Raw genomic sequence first — 18,792 nt, forward strand, 5'->3', positions numbered from 1 at the left:
TGACTTCATAGCCCAGAAGCTTCATCTGAAATACCATTGCTGAGATCCCACTCATCCATTCGTCCATTCAGCCTTTTTTTTTAATTTTAATGTTTTTTTATTATATTATGTTAGTCACCATACAGTACATCCCTGGTTTCTAATGTAAAGTTCGATGATTCATTAGTTGCGTATAACACCCAGTGCACCATGTAATACGTGCCCTCCTTACTACCCATCACCAGTAACAAACAATTGTTCAGTCCCTCTTAAATGCAATGACGCAAGATATTTGCTTTGGGGGATTCAAAGATGCATTACTCCTGCTGACAACTGACCTTTTTCAATCCAGACAATCCAGGAGCATTTGGTCCTCTTAATTTATTAGAAATAAATCTCAGAAGAATACAGCATGCTGTTTAGGTATGAAATTTTACAGAAAATTACGTCTCTTGGAATAGGTTGAGTCAAAGACTGAAGGGAATTTAATTAGAGCTTTAACTGGAGATGCAAATAGGTGCTGATAGCATCAGAAAAGGAAGATGTTGGGGGAGGTGGCAAGGCGAGTAAGTTCTGTGCCCTAAACATCTGGTCTCTCTCTCGGCAGCTCCAGAGAACGGGCACATCCAGGGTGTCTCGCATACAGCAAAGTACCCCAAGCAAGCGGACCTCATCAGGCTACAGGATAGGTCCCCTGGGAGGAAGCTTCAGCCCTTGGCCCCACTCTGCATTCCTGACATTTGGCAAAGACACCTGTCCACAGGGAAGGAGACCAGCTGTGGGCAGTCAAGAAGACACAGCGCCATCTTGAGACTGAGGGGCCTCACACTGCCCATCCCAGAACCACTGTCTTTCAACCTGGCCATGCCAGGCAGTGCTCCTACAACGAGCTCCACGCCGTGCAAAGCCAGCTGCTGTCGAGGCTGGTGAAGGCGGCTGCCTTAACCCCATGGCCTGAAGCCTTCCACAGCCCGACTTGCACACTTCGGAAGAGTTACTCAACATTCCAAGGTCTGCCCTGTGCACTCTCACACAGGAGTATTCCTTGAGGCGGGAGCTTGTGAGGAAACCTCACAACACACGCATTGGGGGACTATACACTCCGCCTGGGAGTGAAGCTTCCCTTGCCCCTTCTCACAAGCAGAATCTGGAGAGCCACAGGCCCATCAGGAAACCCAGTTGGAGTCAACGGCTGCAGCAAGTTACAGAGCTCACCGCCAGAGGGCAGCCCTGCACACAGACACAACCTGTCTCTCCCCATTTGAGAGAGGAGAAAACCAAGGTCGCAGGAGGGGTTAGCAACGCACCCAAGGCTCACAGAGAGTATAGGACAGATCCAGGCTCAGAACCCCAGCCTCCCTCCTACCAGCCAGCACTTCTCCACTTGTCCCCAAGGTGTTGGGAAAGGGATGTTAGGGACGGTTTATGTATCTTTACTTATGGTCAAAGTTGCCTGGGCAGAGCTGCAAATTCTCCCTGCAGGGAGTATGGGATCCCCAGCCACCCCTGGGATGCTCTAACCTTTTTTACCTTGAACCACCGCAAGAAATACATTGCACATCGCAGCCCTCATTTACTGTTCTGTATATCATACGCAAAACTGAAAAACACGTTTTACAATGTATTCCTAAGATACATTCCGGTATTTTCAATTGTACCTGATTCTACATCTTTTTTTTTTTTTTTTTTTTAATGCTTCACTACATTAATTTCACTACCCAGTAACTGGTTGCCAGTCCTGGTCGAAGGGTAGCCTGGAGAATATTCAAGGCCGATGCATCGCCACCCCTTGTGTGACCCAGGTCCCACAGGCACTTACGAGGGGTCTAAAGGCTGCGCGCTTCTCCAGTTGAAGGAGAATAATGGCCCAGGGACAGTGTCAAAGGCAACCTTGACTCACCATTCAGCCTCGCTTCATCCCCTCAGCAAACACTAAGTCAGAGTTCAGCCCTGTCCTTAGCCAGCCCTGCCAGGAGGTGATTTCTGGCTTCGGACACCCCTGGGGTCAGCCTTCAGGTCCTAGAAACCAGGCGGGGTCCCCATTCAGAAGCTCTGTGTGAAGAAGAAGATAGGAATGAAGGGAACAATCTAAAGCCAGAGGGCCGGAAGATGATCGAGGCCTCGGGCCCTCACCAAGCAGAAGCTTCAAGGGGAATTGTTTTGACCAGAGGCCAAAACCTCAGAGCAGAGGCCTGGAGGCAGAGCCCCCAGGATGCTCCCTCCTGCAGCCAATACAGGACTGCCCCAGACTCAGGCAACAGCCCCTCCCCCCAGGGCACAGCTAATAGATCTGCCCAGAAAGTGCTCCCTGACACTCTGCCAAGTATCTCACTTGCTCAATTTCATCCTCTTGCTCTCGGCATGTTATTTTATGAAGAAACTCAAAGGAGGAGACATCTATCACTGATCAACCCTCAAGTGATCCTATAGGCCTGCTTGAACCCAAGGGCGGTCCTTGACGTCTGGGAAGATTCCTGGTGAGGCCCCAGCACTGGACTAGAGCTCCCAGCTTCAGTCCTGGTATTCATCTCTCATGGGGGAAAATGCATGACAAGAAAGAAAACTCCAAACCCTGGGGTCAGGGCTCTGCTCTGAGGATGCTGGCTCAGTCCCCCTCATGGGCAACAGTGCTTGACTTCCAGGCACATCATAGTTCAGCAACCGTGGCCCCAAAGAGAAAAATGACTGAAAGAGTTGAATCCGTTCCTTGCGGTATATATGGGGTGTCTATGCGGTGCAAAGCAGTGAACTTAGCATTGAGGGAAGGAAGAGGATGTGTTCACCCCAGTTTTTCTGCAGCCTAGCGGAGGAGGTAAGCCAAACACTGGCTTGGGTAACACGGCTAGGAGGAGCCTCCCCGGCCTTGCGTGCTTCACTACTGTAAGATTGCATCTGTTGACTCACCTGGCTGCTACTCAAAGACAGTGTCACCTCTCCGTGAGCAGGTCAGAGACAGGTGACTCTGCTGGCTTTGAAAAGGAAGGAGGGGGCCATGAGGTGAGGAACTCAGGCAGCTTCTATAAGATGGAAAGGAAGGGAGGGCCTTCACCCCTGGGGTTTTTGCAAAGGAACACAGTCCCACCAACAACTTAATTTTAGCCCAGTGTCAAACCTCCACAGAACCATGGGATACTAGATTTGTGTCGTTTGAAGCCACCAAGTTGTGGCAATGCATCACAGCCGTGATAGAAAACTCATGCAGATGTTGGCCATTTCCTTTGGAGCCAGGACTCTGTTGACTCTGTTCTATGTTCAGAGCAAGAGAGAGACATCATGTACGACAAGGTGGACTTCTCTGGAAAGCCAAATTCCTCAAAGAGAATTATCTAGTTCTGTCTTTGTGGGGAAGGAAGCAGAAGCTGGTTCTTTGAGGGGCAGAGGGAGGTGGACCGCCCCAAGGGAAACCTGAACTGGAGGCTGGCACCGATTTCTAGCCTCCCCACACACAGCCCGGGAGCGGGATGCCTGCTGCCGGGTGCAGGGGGAGACGCAGACCCGAACCCCAGAGGTTCCCATGCAGAGAAGGCCCGCAGCTGCCTGTGGAGTCGGCTGCCGTCTAACGAAGCGCCTGGCCCTGGGCAAGAAGCCCCCGTAGTGGCAGGTGGTCTATGGGAGGCCCCTGGTTCTCCCGCACCTCCCCGGAATGACAAAGCCTTGAGGCTCTAATGGGACACAAGTGAGGAGGAGCCATGGAGAGTCACAGATACTATATATCAACTACATACAGGGGTCCTTCTACTAGATTTAGTTGTGCTGTGGGGAAAGAAGGAATGACGACTTTCTTGTGTGCCTTCGCAACTCCTGAAGCCCTGGACCAAGCAGGGTCCCAGACTGCCAGCAGGCACAGAGCTACATGCTCCTTCCTGCCCGATCTAGGGCCAGACTGGCACCTTCCCACCTCCCACTCCACCCCTCCTACTCCTCTCCCCAAAAGGCACAGGGTGCGTCATCAGGCCGTTCAAAGGACTCAGTGAATAAATAATACGGAGGAGGATGAATAATTGAGCTCTGACTCTGAGCCACATTTAACCTCCTAACTTCAATCATGCTGGGGAGGGGCTATCTCCAGGGTGTAAGTAGCCTCAGGGGACCAGAGAGGCCCCTGTGGTCATCAGTCATCAGCCCTGGCCAGCTGCACCCAGACATCTGCACACTGGTCCACGCTGCCACTCTGGTGCCACTCCTGTCCCTGGGGACCCTGGTGCCCAGGTCCCTGCTCCCTAGGGCACATCACAGCCACCCTCTGAGAGCTGACCCCTCCTTAGGCACTATCTTAGGTGGATTGGGCATCCACTGTGATTCCCAGAGCTCCGTCCTGCCCCATTGGGTCTCCAGAAATGTCCTTCTGGACCTGGTGGGGTGGCTGGTGGAAAGTGTCTCTTTCTTTATGTTTCCTGCAGAATATCCCTACCTCCATCTCTGTCCTGCCTTCACTCACTCCCTCTATCTCTACCTCTATCTCTCTCTGTCTCTCCCTCCCTCCTTTTCTCTCTCTCCTTAAACCCCCCAGGCTCTAGCATCACCTTCACAGTGGTGGTAGACGTGGCAGAAACAAAATCCAGGGAGGAGAGCCTTGCAGACAACTTGTGCTTCCAGCCCAGCCGCGAATCTCCCCTGAGGAAGGAAGCCCACAGCCTGCAAACTGCTGGAAATGGGGATGGAACTTGGGAAAGGACAGGGAGGGAGAAAAACATAATTACAAGGTTGAAAGGTTACCCTGACACGATACGAATCATAGCCATCATTTCTGCAAGCGTGTATTCAATAGCTCGTGATCCAGTGTCACTCTGTGCCAGACGGTGCCTGCTGAGGTGCAGTGGTCCACACAGAGGCTGGGTCCCTGCCCTCACGGGCTTTCCTGCCAGGAGGAGCCAGACAATACATTCTCAAGCAGAGAAGCAGGGAAGCTTCCATGCCCTGCAGAGGACAGGGCGCTCAGGGGCCCAGAGCTGGTGACTGCATTAGACGGGAGCTGGGGAGTCAGAGATGGTCCCCTGACGTCTACACCGAGACCTGAGTGACAGAGGACACAGAGAGACTGGGGCTCACCTTTCATGTGCCGAGCTTTTCACACATTGTTTTCTCTGATTCTCACAGCTGACCTACGGAATCCACACTATTATCTCCATTTTACAGATGACGAAACTGAGGTTCGCAGAGATAAAGCTTCTTGTCTGAGATAATACAGCCGGCTGCAGAAGAGTGAGGAGCAGACAGACTTGCAGTCCGTCTGGCTCTAAATCCACATCCCCCCTACTCTGCTAGGAGGGACTCTAATTGCATCCTTCTTGGAATTTTCCCAAATGTTCCAGACAGAAATCTCTTTCCCACTAGGTGCTGACATTTCAATCTTTCCTCCTTGGTCCCCCAGCAAGGCAAGCTGCGAGCTGGTTTCCATGCTCACAGCCGTCTCACATGTGAGAGGACAACCGTGTCCACGAGTCACCAGCACTGGCCTCGCTCTGGCTGCATGCTGCCCTTCTCCCCGGGGCGACGGCCTCCCTGACCCCTTCCCCTCAGGCTTGGGCTCAGGCGGCCGCCCCTCCGCGCAGCCCTGTCCTGCTGGCCGGTACCTGGGACAGAACTAGACCGGACGGGCTGCGAGGAGCCCCAGGTGACTGGCCAGTGGTATTCAAGCCTATTTTTATTCACAAAAATCTGTTCTGTATTTGATTCAGCTTTGGGGCAAGGAGAGGTCAACTCTCTTCACCTCTGCTGTAAGATGAGAATACAGCAGGAAATGAAATGACAGGGAAGCCAGCCCAGGAGAGGGAGCAGGGCAAATTACAGGGAAATTAAAAACCTGTGTTCAGATCAGAGCGGAGGGTGTCAAAGCTCCCCTTGCACGGGGGCCCTTCTCCCCAGGCCGTGGGCCGTGTCGATGTCTTGCTTGTCAGACCCCACATGAGGGCCGGTGACGCGAGTGCTGGTGGCCCAGCACAAGTGCCACCCATCCTGGCCTCCCGAAAGAGCTCCTGGCTTCCGCCCACGGTTCACCACCTGTGCCTTCCCACTCTGCTGGAGTCCCTGGAGGGGACTTCCCCAAGAAGCAAGCCCGACAGCAGGGTGTGCCGACACCTAGTCCATCTTCATCCTCATCACAGTTCCCAAGTGACTCCTGTGTACAGGGTTCCGGGTCCCCTCCAGGGTCAAACATGCATGTAGTTATTTGGGACTCAAGTTAAGCAGCTCTCTGTCCCCTTGCTCTCACGGAGGCATGGCTTCAGCTCTCACGGAGCCTTCAGAGCCCCCTTCAAACACTCCCTCCCCCACAGCCCTCCCTGAACAGCAGCAGAGACTGCAGTTTGCATCTCAGCGTCCCAACAACTGGAAACCACCAGACAGGCAGAAGCTTCTCAGTTTTCCTCCGCCTGCTGGATGCAAAGACAACATTTTAATTATATCCAGAAAAATAATCTTTGAGCACCTGCTATGTGCCGGGGCCCTGTGCTGGGTCCCAGGACACAGGACGAGTTTCTGCCCCCCCAAGATCCCACTATATGGCGAGAGGGGTGAATGTGCTTGGCACATGTGGCAGGAGGCGGGGGGTGGAGAGCAGGGGCTGAGTCTTCCCCCTGTTGTGGGAGCACAGAAACAAGAGGCTCGGGTGAGCTGTTTGGAAAAGGAGGTAGTCAGGTCAGACCTTAAAAAATAGGCAGAATTCCATTTTATTTGGTTTTGTTGGATTGTGTCGTGCTAAAAGACGGAAGAGGTGGGGCCCTGAGGGAGGAGAATGGAGCATACGCAGAATCCCGGGATGGAGCCATAATCCTTGGGGTGCACTTGGGGGAGCAGTAGGGAGACCTGTGAATCAGTCTTGCCCAGCTGTCAGAACAGAATACCACAGACAGGGGGCTTAGACAGCAGAAATGTACTCACAGCTCTTTCTGGAAGCTGGAAGGCTGAGATGGAGCTGTCGGCGGGTTGGTGTCTCCTGAGGCCTCGCTCCTGGGTTTGCGCGGCTGCCTCCTCCCTGCGTCCTCACGGGGTCTTCCCTCTGCAGGCACGCAGGACTGGTACCTCTCTGCGTGTCTTCATCCGCTCTTCTTATAAGGCCCCGGTCATATTGGATATAGGGCTCACCCTAACGGCCTCGTTTTAATTTAACTACCTCTTTAAAGGCCTTATCCCCAAACACAGTCATATTCTAAGATATTGGAGATGAAGACCGAGGATAGGAATTTTAGGGCAACAGAATTCAGCCCATGTGGACAGCGTGCTTAAGGAAGGGGATGCATGGGATCTAGGGAGCAGGAGAAATATGGTGGTGAGACAGGGAGGACCTTGGGTTGAGGACAGATGTCATCATCTCTTGAGTGCAAGGCTAATTCATTTGGGTTTTATGCTATAGGTTAGTGTGACCTAAGCCCGTCCCAGACTCTCCCGTGTGCTAATAGATGTTAAGCAAACAAGAGACAGAGTCCCTTGTCAAGCTTGGGAAAGCCATTTCTTCCCCACAGGTCTTCTTGGGGCTCTTGGGCATGCTAATGCGTGTTGCAAATCCTCAAGAGGGAAGCACGATCACCACGGAAGCCAATTTTAGTAACACCTCCTGTGACAAACACTGCAGGGAGCACTGCTGAAGGGAGCCAGCAAAGATCGTTGAGCAGAGGAGCAGTGTGACCAAATCTTACGTTTAAGGCTATTGCACTGGAGTTGAAAAATCCAGACTGTCAGAGATGGTGGAACGCCAGCAGCCAGGCAAGGGTAAGTTCTAGAAGTAGAGTAGCCTGCGACTGAGCAGAGCTATCTGGCATTCAAAGAAGCTGCTCTGTGGCTTCTTCGACCCTTCCATTTAACAGATATGAATTAGGCCCCGACTGTGTGCAGACCCTCTGGTCTACCAGCCTGCTTGTCCCCCAACCTGGAGAGCCTGGCACAGGGCACACCTCCTCCCTCATTGTCCACATCTCTGGGCAGGTTTTCTGTTCCATGTGGATGCAGGTCCAAGCCACCTGGGACCTGATGCCCTGGCCCCTCTCTCCTTCCCTTTAACCACACAGGGACCTAGGACACATAGGAGGTTGACCAGGACCGTTCTGGTGCCTCGAGGCTGAGCTGAGGCCCTGCTGCTCTGGCCCAACAAAGCAATTACAGGGAACTCAAACGCATTCCTTTTGGAACAAAGACTTCTATTTTCCAACTCCCCAGGGTCCCAGGCGGTATAGACACATTCCTGGAGGCAGTCATTCTCAAGAATTCAAGGGGTTCAGTCTCAGTTGAAGGCTTAGGGCAGATTGCAAGTGCTGATTTGGGGGAAATGAGACCCAAGTATCAGACCCACGCCGAGGAGACTGTGCCGGACAAGAGCCGTAAGGCTATAAACGGGGCTCCCTGAGTCTTGCTCCTCGGGTGCGGGAGGGAACGTGCAGGAGAGGGCAAGGACCCAGGGGGGGAGGTGCAGAGATGGAGGGCATTCCAGGCAGGGAGCTGAGAGCCCTGGGGCTCGGGACACCTGACCGATAGTAAAAAGCCCTCTCTGCGGTGCTCCCCCAGGGCTGCTGAGAATCCAAGGGAGATACTTACATGCAGCAGTTGTAATCCGGGACTCTCTGATGCAGCCCCTTCCATGTGTTAAAAACTCTTTTTTTTTCTTTTTCACTGTGTTTTTTGCCAAGTAATAGATATGATCCATACCCCTGTCTATCACCCAGCCCACAAGCCTCTCCTGGGTGCAGAGGAGCCCTCTTACTCCTATTGTTAATAATTACAATTTAAAAAAAATGAAAAGAAAGAGCTGAGCATTTCACAGGGAACTTTTGTTTATTTTTTTTCTTTCTAGTCTTTTTAAATTTTGTGTCATGGGGTATTTTCTTATGCCACTACAACATGTCCCTATGTCAAAATGGCAGGTGCCCTCCTGGGCCAAGGGGATTCCTCTTGCCCTGCACCTCTCACCCCTCAGCACACACCAGCCTCAGGAAACGGGCTGAGGCTCTAGGGTGAGTCTGGCCTCGAGCCTTCCCATCTCCCTCCCTGGGCTTTCTTGGCCATTCCTGGGCAGCTTCACAGATCTAATGAACGCCTGCTCCCATCCAAGTATCCTTTCTTGGCCAGCCGGTCCCTGGCATCTGCTGGGCCTCATCCACAAAGGCTCGTGGCAGAAATGGATTCAGCTATTGCTTCCTAGTGGGACCCATCTTCCCTCTGGTCCTGTGGGGGGTGGGGGTGGGGGAAATTAAGTACCTTGCTTACTACCATGAACTTCTCCTTGCCAAAATCAAGCCAATGACTTTAGATGTCCCAAGGGGCACGGAAATTGGAAGAGACAGCAGTCCCTTAGGCCCACCTCACCTCCTCAGGCCCATAGTCTGTGACCAAACACGGCTACCATTCAAACGGAAGGTGACACAGTCCAGTTCATCCGCTGCCTCCGATAACCGCACGATGAAATGTGGCAAGAGCCCTGGGGGCTCCCGACCCTGCCCTTTCATCTGGGCTCCAGGCTGGGAGCATCCTAACCCCGGACCTTAGTCTCTTCATTCGTAAAATAAACTCTAGAATCCCTTCCAGTTCCCAGAGTCTATAATCCTGTTCTCCTATGGTTGAGTGTATGTAATGTTTATTTTGGGAGAAAGGGACTTTTTTTTTTGGCTTTGAAAGTGTAACTTCACACTAATAGTCATTTTGGATCACATCACACTGATTCAGGGCTAAGCGAACAGCTAGAACATTGCTCTAGCATGCTTTCTATGGGGAAAACAGAATGATGTGGGAAGTTTCCTGTCCCCCAAAACATACATTTTGAGCACAGACTTTCTTTCTCAGCTTTACTTCTGGAATGGAATTTTGCGGCTTTCTTCCAGACTAGAGGGACAGGTCGGGAGACCCCCTCCTAGGTCCTCTCAGAAGGCAGGGTCGGGGGGCAAGCAGGTGGTGAAGCTGGAGTGAGTGTGTCTGTCGACAGAGAGACCAGGCTTCCAACCAGAGCCTGGTGCTTGCCTCCAACACGGCGCTTCTCTGGGGCTAAGGCGCCTAGTGATCTGGGGGCTGCCGGCAAGCTTCGCACAGCTGTGGGGGCCGAGTGGGGACAGACGATCACTTAGTCCTTTGGGCATCAGCAACACTCCCTTTCAGCTTTAAGACCTGCCAGATGCCAGGGGGACCTGAGCCAAGAGGGCCAGCAACATCCAGGGATACCAGCAAACGTGAGCGAGACTCCACTCTTTTTTGGAACACAGTTGATATGAAGCAGAGTCTTGGATTAAGGTGGTTCATAAAGGTAAGGAATTGCTACTGAGGATCTCAATATCTCAATGTGGGTGATAGACAGGGGTATGGATCATATCTATTACTTGGCAAAAAACACAGTGAAAAAGGAAAAAAAGAGTTTTTAACGCACGGATATTTTAGGGTTTAATGCCAAGAGCATGTTCTGGGAGGCACAGAAGGGAATGGGCCCTTGAGCGGCCTTCAGGCTATTGAGCAGGGCGGGCGGTGTTGCCCAGGACCTCAGGTGTTGCACACGTCACAGGCCGTGCAATAAGGTTGGCTGGGGCCCGGCAGGGCAGGAGGCAGCAGGTATGTCAGAACCTCCAAGTAGGGCAGGCGTTGCTGCCCAGTGGAGACTGCTGACCTGGGGAGACTGTTTTCAGGGCTTTTCTGGTGTGAAGCCAGGAAATCATGCAGTATCCCCTTGCTTCTCTCTGCAGCTGGCCAACACAGCCCCAGAACAGACCTAAACTCAAATCGTGAATTGCTAGGTCACAAGAGGACACAAATTAATCATACTATTTACAGAATCCTGTCAACACACACCAGAGGGAGCAGGCCAGCCGATGCCAGTGACATTTCGGGGATTTCTCGCAGCATGTTTTGCCCATCTTTTTCTTATTAAACATTCAAATCCTCTTCACGTCCTCTAAAACAGGGTTCTGTTGTCTGCTCACCCGCCGAGTACCAGTAATCAAAGGCACATGCCCGGAGCCACACTGGCCTGGGGGTCCCCAGGGTCCAAGTTCTACCACGTCATTTACAACACACACACACCAGGCAGGCGTCACGCAGATGCTGCAAAGCCAGGGCCTCCCCGGAGACTCCGTCGCTCAGCCTCTGCCCCAGAAGTCGTAAGCTGTCCCTGCAGAGCTGACCCACCGAGGCCTCAGCACCAAACACCTGGTTCCTGCAGGTGTTAGTAAGGCAAGTGCCACCCCCTTTTTTGTTTGGAAAGACTGAGGCCCCGATGGAAGAAGCAGCTGGCCCAAAGTCACAGAATCCTGCTTGGTAGTCAGTCAAGGTTTAGGGTAAAAATAAAGATGGGTTTCCATCCCTCCCCCAGTGAGGAAAGGCGCTCTTCCTGGCCTGAGGGGGGACCAGCAGCCTGGGCTTTGCCTTAGTGCTCTACCCCAGCTTGGGGACTGACCACTGATCACCACTGCTCTCCTGGCACTCTAACCCATAACCTGAGCAACCAAAGCCACATCCTGACAGTGTCCCTCACGTTCAGAGGCTCAGAGCCTGGTTCGAAGTCTTAACACTGCTATGCAGAAGACAGCTTGTGCCAATTGCTAAATGTTCAGGAATCTTGCTAGTCAGGTGTTCAAAGGTTGGTGTTTTGAAATTGACCACATTGGAAATGGTAATCTGCAAATGCAAAACACCTCCAATCAGGGATTTTTCTTTTCTTTTCTAGAGAATGGTTTATCAGCACATCACTGCTTGCCAGACAGGATCACTCGGACCTCAGGGAGCCCTCAGGATTTATCGAAGTGTTCGTGGTCGTACAAACAGAAGCTAACTCCGGAAAGCACAAATATGACTTTTAGGAAGGCTATCAGGTAGCTCACAGAATCCACAGGCAATATGGAGAACCGGGATCAGGAAAGAGGCTGGAACCCAGGGTGGCAAGGCAGGGTGTGCAGTCCTGGCCCCGGGAGGCTCACCTCTGCGCTGCTGGATGCTGGTCACAGGCTCTGCTGCTGGGGGGGGCAGTAGATCTGGACCTCTGGTGCTTCCATCTTCTGCCAGAAAGAAGTCTAAATAGCTCCTGCCTCTTAGCATCCCTTGCGCCAGTTCCGAACGGGTGCGTTTGATTGGCTGACCTTGAATCCTATATCTGCAACCCCCAGCAGTCAGGGTCTTAAGGAGCAACCTCAAACCATTTCTGCTTCCGTAGCAGGAAGTGGGAGGCTCACCCTAGATTTCCCAAATAGACAAAACACTGAAAACGCCTACTACAGAAACACTGTCCTCAGACCTGTAGGCTGGTGAGTGGATTGGTCCTAGAACCCTCCCCTCAACTCTTCTCCCACCCTGACAAAAATGTTTCCCCTCCTCTTCCCACTTAGTTGGGATTTTACAACTTCAGTCTTTCTTTTAGGCAATAAGATCCTTCTCTGAAATGGAATAACCTTTCCCATTCTTCCAGGGCTCAAGTGGCATATTACTCACTTCAGTGTACATCAATGTAATCTGACATTTTCCTTTTATCTCCTTGATTCAGCTCAACTAAGAGAGTGGGAGCCACTCTTAATCACATACATTAGTAGAAGAGTTAAGCGTGGATAATCCAGAATAGCAGGTAACCCAAGAGATATTTCCGAGTGGCTCTAGGTTATGCATATGAATTTTTAATTATAAAAGGAATTAGACTTGCATATGTAAATTGTGACTTCACAATCAATGGAGATAGGGCTGCCATAGTCTACAAGTCCAAGAGTGCCTTTTGGCCTATAGACTATAAAATGGATGATACCACTTGTGCAGTGCACAGCCTGTGCAACTGTATATGGTAGCTCTGGAGGAGGCTGTTCAGGGCTTTCTGGGAAGGAGGGGAAGATAGGAAGAGATAGCAACCAAAGATCACATCAAATTGATCACATCGTTGAGAGAGGAGAGCAACATTTAATACATAAAATTTAAATGTACACACAGCCCACAAACACCTATAGTGAGGGATCTTCACATTCATCTAGACCCACCCTAATTTGTATAAAAAGAATTAGGAGAAGGACCAAAGAACTTCTCAGTGTTAATTAGGCTAATGACAAACAAAGGGTTAGGGACTGTTTTAGTATTGGAGGATAGGCTGGTGGGAAAGAAACGGGACTGCTGACAGGCAGGTGGGGGGACATCGAGCTGCCCATCAACCTGTCCTTCAGGCTGTGGGAGTCACAGGGAGCTGAGAGGAGACTAGCACTTGGCTTGCCCTGCTTCCCCAGAGGCATGTTCCTTTCTAACATGGGAAAGAAACTCCGAGAGTAACAAGTACCCGATGTAGGAAGGCTTTGGTCTCTAAGTGATCCCACGTTTGCAGGCTGTTGTTGATTTTACTCCAAAATGAGGCAACTCACCACTTTTCTCTTGGAGCCCACAGTCACAGGCCTGCCTCAACCATCTGGTCATCTTGGAGCCCACATATCCCCAGCAGGAGTCTGAGCTCAGCCAGGCCCAGGCTGCGGGGCAGCCCTCGGGGGCATCCAGTGGGTCCTCGGGGTGAGGAGACATATAGGCCCATTAGCCTCAGAGCTGAGCTCTCTGGTTCAACTGGAACCAAGCTGGGCTTGGGCCCCTGAGACCAGAGAACAAGCCTTCAAATTGTGGTTACCAGATCTGGGCTCCAATCCTCTGCCACCCAGCTCACAGAGTGGCTGAGAGAGCCCCGTCCCTTTCTAGGCTCCAGAGGGAGGCTCTGTGAGCACTTCCTCCTTCCTGTTATGGCCGCAGAAGTTCTCAGGCAGCTCTAGAGACCGATCTCTGACCCATAACTGCGCACGCGCAATGGCACCGACCCAGGACCAAAGGTATGTGGCCCTGTGTCCCTTGTCCCTCCTTCTTTTGCCACCTCCCAAAACCCATTCACTCAGGGTCAGTCCAGGCTTCTGGTAACGTGCCCTGCCAGGTAGGACCTCTCAAGGATTAAACAAGAAACATGAAGGTAGGCACGTCCCTGAAGAAAACACTGAAAAACATGTTTAATAATCCATCAGGAGAAAAGGGGTGTTGTAAACATAAAACACGTAAAACCTCGAAGTCCACAAAATATGAAATTGATAAATTTGATTAGAGTTCCATATAAAGAAGAAAAATACCGAACAGCAAATGAAAAGATAAATGGAAACCTAGAAAAAGTATTTGGAACTCCTATCACACAGGTGAAAGATGAATTTACGTAATACTTACAAAGCTGGCGTGGTGTTTGAGGGGTCTAATAAACAGCACTCCTTTTGCTACTAAAATTCCAAACCAACTTGTAATAGGAACAAGAGTAGGCAAATGAGGATCCCAATATCAGCTTTGTTACAGACAGAGCTACTGGGGAATGTGACTTAGGTAGGCAGACCAGGGGTCTCCTCATGCTGGAGATCAGCCCATCAAGTCACAGGTAGCTCTGCAGTGCCTTCATTGCTAAGCTTAGGGCATGGCCAAGGGCCACCAGGAGCACCTGTGTCCTGCAGGCAGGAGATCCCAAGGGTAGGGGGAGAGAGGTAAGGCATACCCACTTCCTCCTCCCAAATTTACTGATCAGACTATTTACACCTCTTCTGCCCAGTGAGGGGGAAGGGGCAGAAAGAGGACAAGATTTACACTTACTGGCATCCTTTTACTTGGAAATATAAAGCCATGGAGAAGGGAAATGCCTCCCTCTCTTCCAACAAATTCCAATAAATCAGTAGAAAAAGCCATAATACAATATGAAAATGGGAAGAACATGGGGGCAAGTCCCCAGGCCTCAAGGGTCTTCACCTGTAAACGGATCAGGCTGGAGGAGATGCTCTCTTAGATCCCTCTGGGCCCACGAGCCAAGTTAAAAATAGATCTCAGGGCTTGTCTCAGGCTGCTAGAGCAAATACCATAAACCAGGTAGTCAACAAACATTGACTTCTCACCATTCTGGAGGTTGAAAAATTCAAGGTCAAGAAGCCAGCAGATTCGGTGCCTGGGAAGGGCCCTCTTTCTGGTTTTCAGACAGCAAGGCGCCTTTTTTGCTGTGTCCTCCCACGGCTGAGAGAGGACTCTGGTCTCTCTCTCTTCTTGGAAGGGCACTAATCCATCATGGGATGGACCTCATCGAAACTCGTTTATCTACCGCAAATCCTCCACCTACAAATACCATCGCGCTGGGGATTAGGGCTTCAACATATGAATGTGGGGGGGGGGGGATGTAACCATTCAGTCCACAGCAGGGCTGACACACAAGTAGAGCTGCTGCAAACCATCTTGAAAGCGGATATTGTGCTTATCACACACCCTCCTTCCAGGCCTCCCTCCCTTCCCTCTGTCTGACCACCTGCTTGCTAGCTAAAGGCATGGATTACCATTCTGGGGAACCTCAGTCTCTCTTCCAAGTCTTCATTCCCAGACCATTGCGTAGCCTGAGCCTTCACACCCATTCTTCAGGGAGAGTGAGGACTTTGAGCACAAGCCAGAGGGTAACTGGAAACCCCTTTGCTCTTGTGGTTCTCAGATCCACCCCCTGAGGACCTGCGTATGTGAGCTTGTTATTGTACTCGTTTGCTAAAGCCAAACAAAGAACTTGCACCTGAAAAACACTGAAACTCGTGTGGTACTTGGAGTTCCAGGGTCTAACACTGGAGGTTAATCTTATACTCCTGCACAAGGGAGAGAGCTGAGGAACCAGAGAAGCAGTTTTCCAAAGCACACAGCTGGCCCTGGATATCTTCCCAGCTCGGCCAGAGGACGAAGGGTGGGTTGCTCCCCGAGGGCCCGGCAGCCAACGCCTCCCCAGGCAAGGGGTCTGGCCAGAGGAATCCCATAGCCCAAGGTCCCTGGCAATCCTGAAGCCCGGCATGCAGGTATGGCGGAAAGCTGCTGCAACCTCGAGCCACCTTCCGCCACCAGCCCTTGTAAGGAGCATGGCTTATGGCTCTCATGACCATGCAAAGAGCCAAAAGAGGTGTTTAAGCCATCAGTGATCCAAGCATCCATTACTGCTCGACAAGCCACTCCAACCTGATAGTATTAAACAATGGTCATTTATTATTATTATTACTATTGTTATTGTTATTTTCGTGGCTCTAGAGGCTGACAGGGCTCATCTAGGTGGCACCCTTCCAGGTCCCTCGTGTGGTTGTGGTCAGCAGCGGCCGGGGCAGGAGCAATTCCTGAGGTTTCTGCACATCTAACAAAAAGACCGGGACCTCAGCTGAACACCTCGAGCACGGCCTCGCCACGGGGCCTCCCTTACGGTTCTGCTCTGTGATGTGAGATAAGGAGGAACGAGGAGGTGTGGGCCATGGTATCCACCCTCCCTGAATTCAGTCTCACTGGGAAGATGGAAAAAAAAAAAGAACTAAAGAGCCACAGGGAGTAGCATGAGGCGGGCGTGTGGGCAGAGGAGGGCGAGCTTCCTTCAGCCTAGAGGAGGGGTGCTTCACCACCACGATAGACCGTACGCTGGGGCTGGGGCATCAATCTGACACCATTGGCACGACCTCTGCTCTACCATCGTCCCCCTGCTGGTAGCAAGTGTGGAGCCTTGTTTGTGTCTGTTTTATTCCGTGTGGCTGTCAAACCGGAGTGAACACAGCAGGGAAATTGGTGTTTGGCCCCAAATAGGAAGGGAGGGAAAGATCTAGTGTGACCTAATTCCCCCTCACCTTGAGTCATTTATTGCTCCCTTGGGGGGTTCGCATTGACCCACCGGAGGGTGGCGGAGCAGCCTGGAGCTGGCATTTGGCATGCGAGGATCACAGCTAGCCTGGGAGGCCCTGTCTAAGGTATCCAGGAGCTGCAACAGCCCAGGAGGGACCCAAGCCAAATCCCAGACGGTACTGAGCACCACCCAGCTTGACAAGCCAAGTTCAGGTGATGAGTCCCCAAGCGAATGGGCCAGGCTGAGAGTGAGAGAAGCCAAGGGTCAGAGACAGGCTGGAACAGGACTGGAACTGGGCCCCATCACGAGCACGGGAGCGGTGTATGGAGTGCCTGGTTTTGACCGTACTGAGCATTCGCCATGTGATGTTTGGGTGAGTCTGACCCTCTGCAGAACAGCCTGATTTCTGCTTATGTAGTAGCAACGACGGGGAAGATTCAGGGAGGGTTACTGTGTGCCAGGCACGCTGCTAAGTGCTGTGCCCGTTTCCCCTAATCCTCTTAACAACCCTGTGAGGCATGAGTGTTCCCATTTTATAGAGGAGGAAGCGGACACTCAGAGAGGGGAAGGTATCTCTTCACGGTCAACAGTTAGTGCGCACCTCGTCAGTCTGCCCCGTGTCCACGTAGGTGCCCTCCCCAGAGCCACCGCCGAACCCACCAGGAGCCCAGGATGCTGGAGTCTATGCTCTTCCTTGCCCAGTGAGAAAACAAGATGAGTGACTTGCCTGAGGTCCCGCAAAGCTGGTGAGCAACCGAGTGGGGATTTGAACCCATTCTAACTTCCCAGTCTAAGCTCTCTGCGCTGCTCCAGAGGCTCTTACTTGGGGGCGTCCGCCCCTGCAGCCCAGAATGGTCTGGAACAAAGCTAAGGAGGAAAACAACGCCAAACAGAGCTCCGCGTAGCCCCAGCCTGGGGAAGAAAGCAGATCGTTAACAGAGGTGAAGGGCAGGGCAGGGAGCAATGCTAACCATATGCCATCTCTCGTTTCTCCCTTAAAAAAAGAAAATCACCGTGTCATTTTTTTAAATTACCTGTCCTGAAGAGGGAAAGGAGCAGGTACTCCAAGAGCTAGACACCTGCTTTCTTCACCGTCTGCTTCCAATCTCTTATCCGGCCTGGCACATGTCTCCTGTTCCTGGGATGTTTTAAGGGGCCTTCTTAGCTGGATCCAAAGAAAACAGTCATTTTGATTACAGAAAAGCGGCGCATCTGCTGGCCTGGATTTGTGGGAGAGCCCATAATCCCTGCAGTTTACCTCCTATTAGCCCTCTTCTCCAGGAAAGAAATGTCCTGCTCTTTAAAGTCAAGGCCATAAAATTGCGACAGCTCGCTTGCAAACAGAGCTGATTCTGGAACATGAAACAACCCTTCAGATAAAATATACAGCTCAGGTGTGGGAGTGAGAGGGCCGAGGTCTTAAAACTGAATCAGTCGTTAGTTACATTTTGTTTTATGGATCTAGCTGGGCCGTTCCCTACTGTAGACCATCACCAGTTCCAGCATTTTGGACATATTTCCCATTAGCCCTTTATTTGAAATTTTATGTTTCCCCTCATAAAAACCCTCAGCAGATTAATGTGCTAAGGATGTTTATTTATAAGTACAGCTGGTCTCCCTGCGAGTCGCTTTTATTGTTGGGTTGCCTGAGTGTGCCCTTTGAGCAGCAGCAAAATGGTGGGACCGCAACCCAGCAACAGCATTATGTCCGGGACAAGGAGACACACGGTGGGGGTGGAGCTGGGGGTGATGGAGGACATCAGGCTGGCCTTTGAGGTTTGCCACGCAGCCGGGCTCTTGGGAGCCTTCTTTGGCCTGCCTACTGTCGTATGCACTGGGAATGGGCTGCGTGGGGCTGGTAGGTAGAAAGGGAACCCGAGCCTGCTGTCCTCATCACCCAAGGGGACCTGTCCTGAAGACCCTTCCCTTCAACACGTGGGGACTGGTTGACTTTGTCCGAGCAAGAGCTATTCTCCTCTGAGCTGAAGAAGAGGATCGAGTACTGCCCAAGTCTGTCAGTATTGCTCTAACCTTGGATGAACAATCATCCCTTCCTTTCCTTCTTGAAGGTTCCTAAATTTGTACTATTCTTTCCTTCATCCTCCTGCTTCATTATTTTTGCACTACAGATGAGGAATATCATTATTTTTAAGCTGGGTCTTTATCAGGTTGTGTGTGTCATTTTATTATCCAGGACCACCAGCTGTGTGTTCTTATCATACATTTGGCTTCGTAGGCACCATGTGTCATGGAAACAC

This window comes from Ursus arctos, unplaced genomic scaffold (assembly GCF_023065955.2).
Source record: "Ursus arctos isolate Adak ecotype North America unplaced genomic scaffold, UrsArc2.0 scaffold_8, whole genome shotgun sequence".
Classification (NCBI taxonomy): domain Eukaryota; kingdom Metazoa; phylum Chordata; class Mammalia; order Carnivora; family Ursidae; genus Ursus; species Ursus arctos.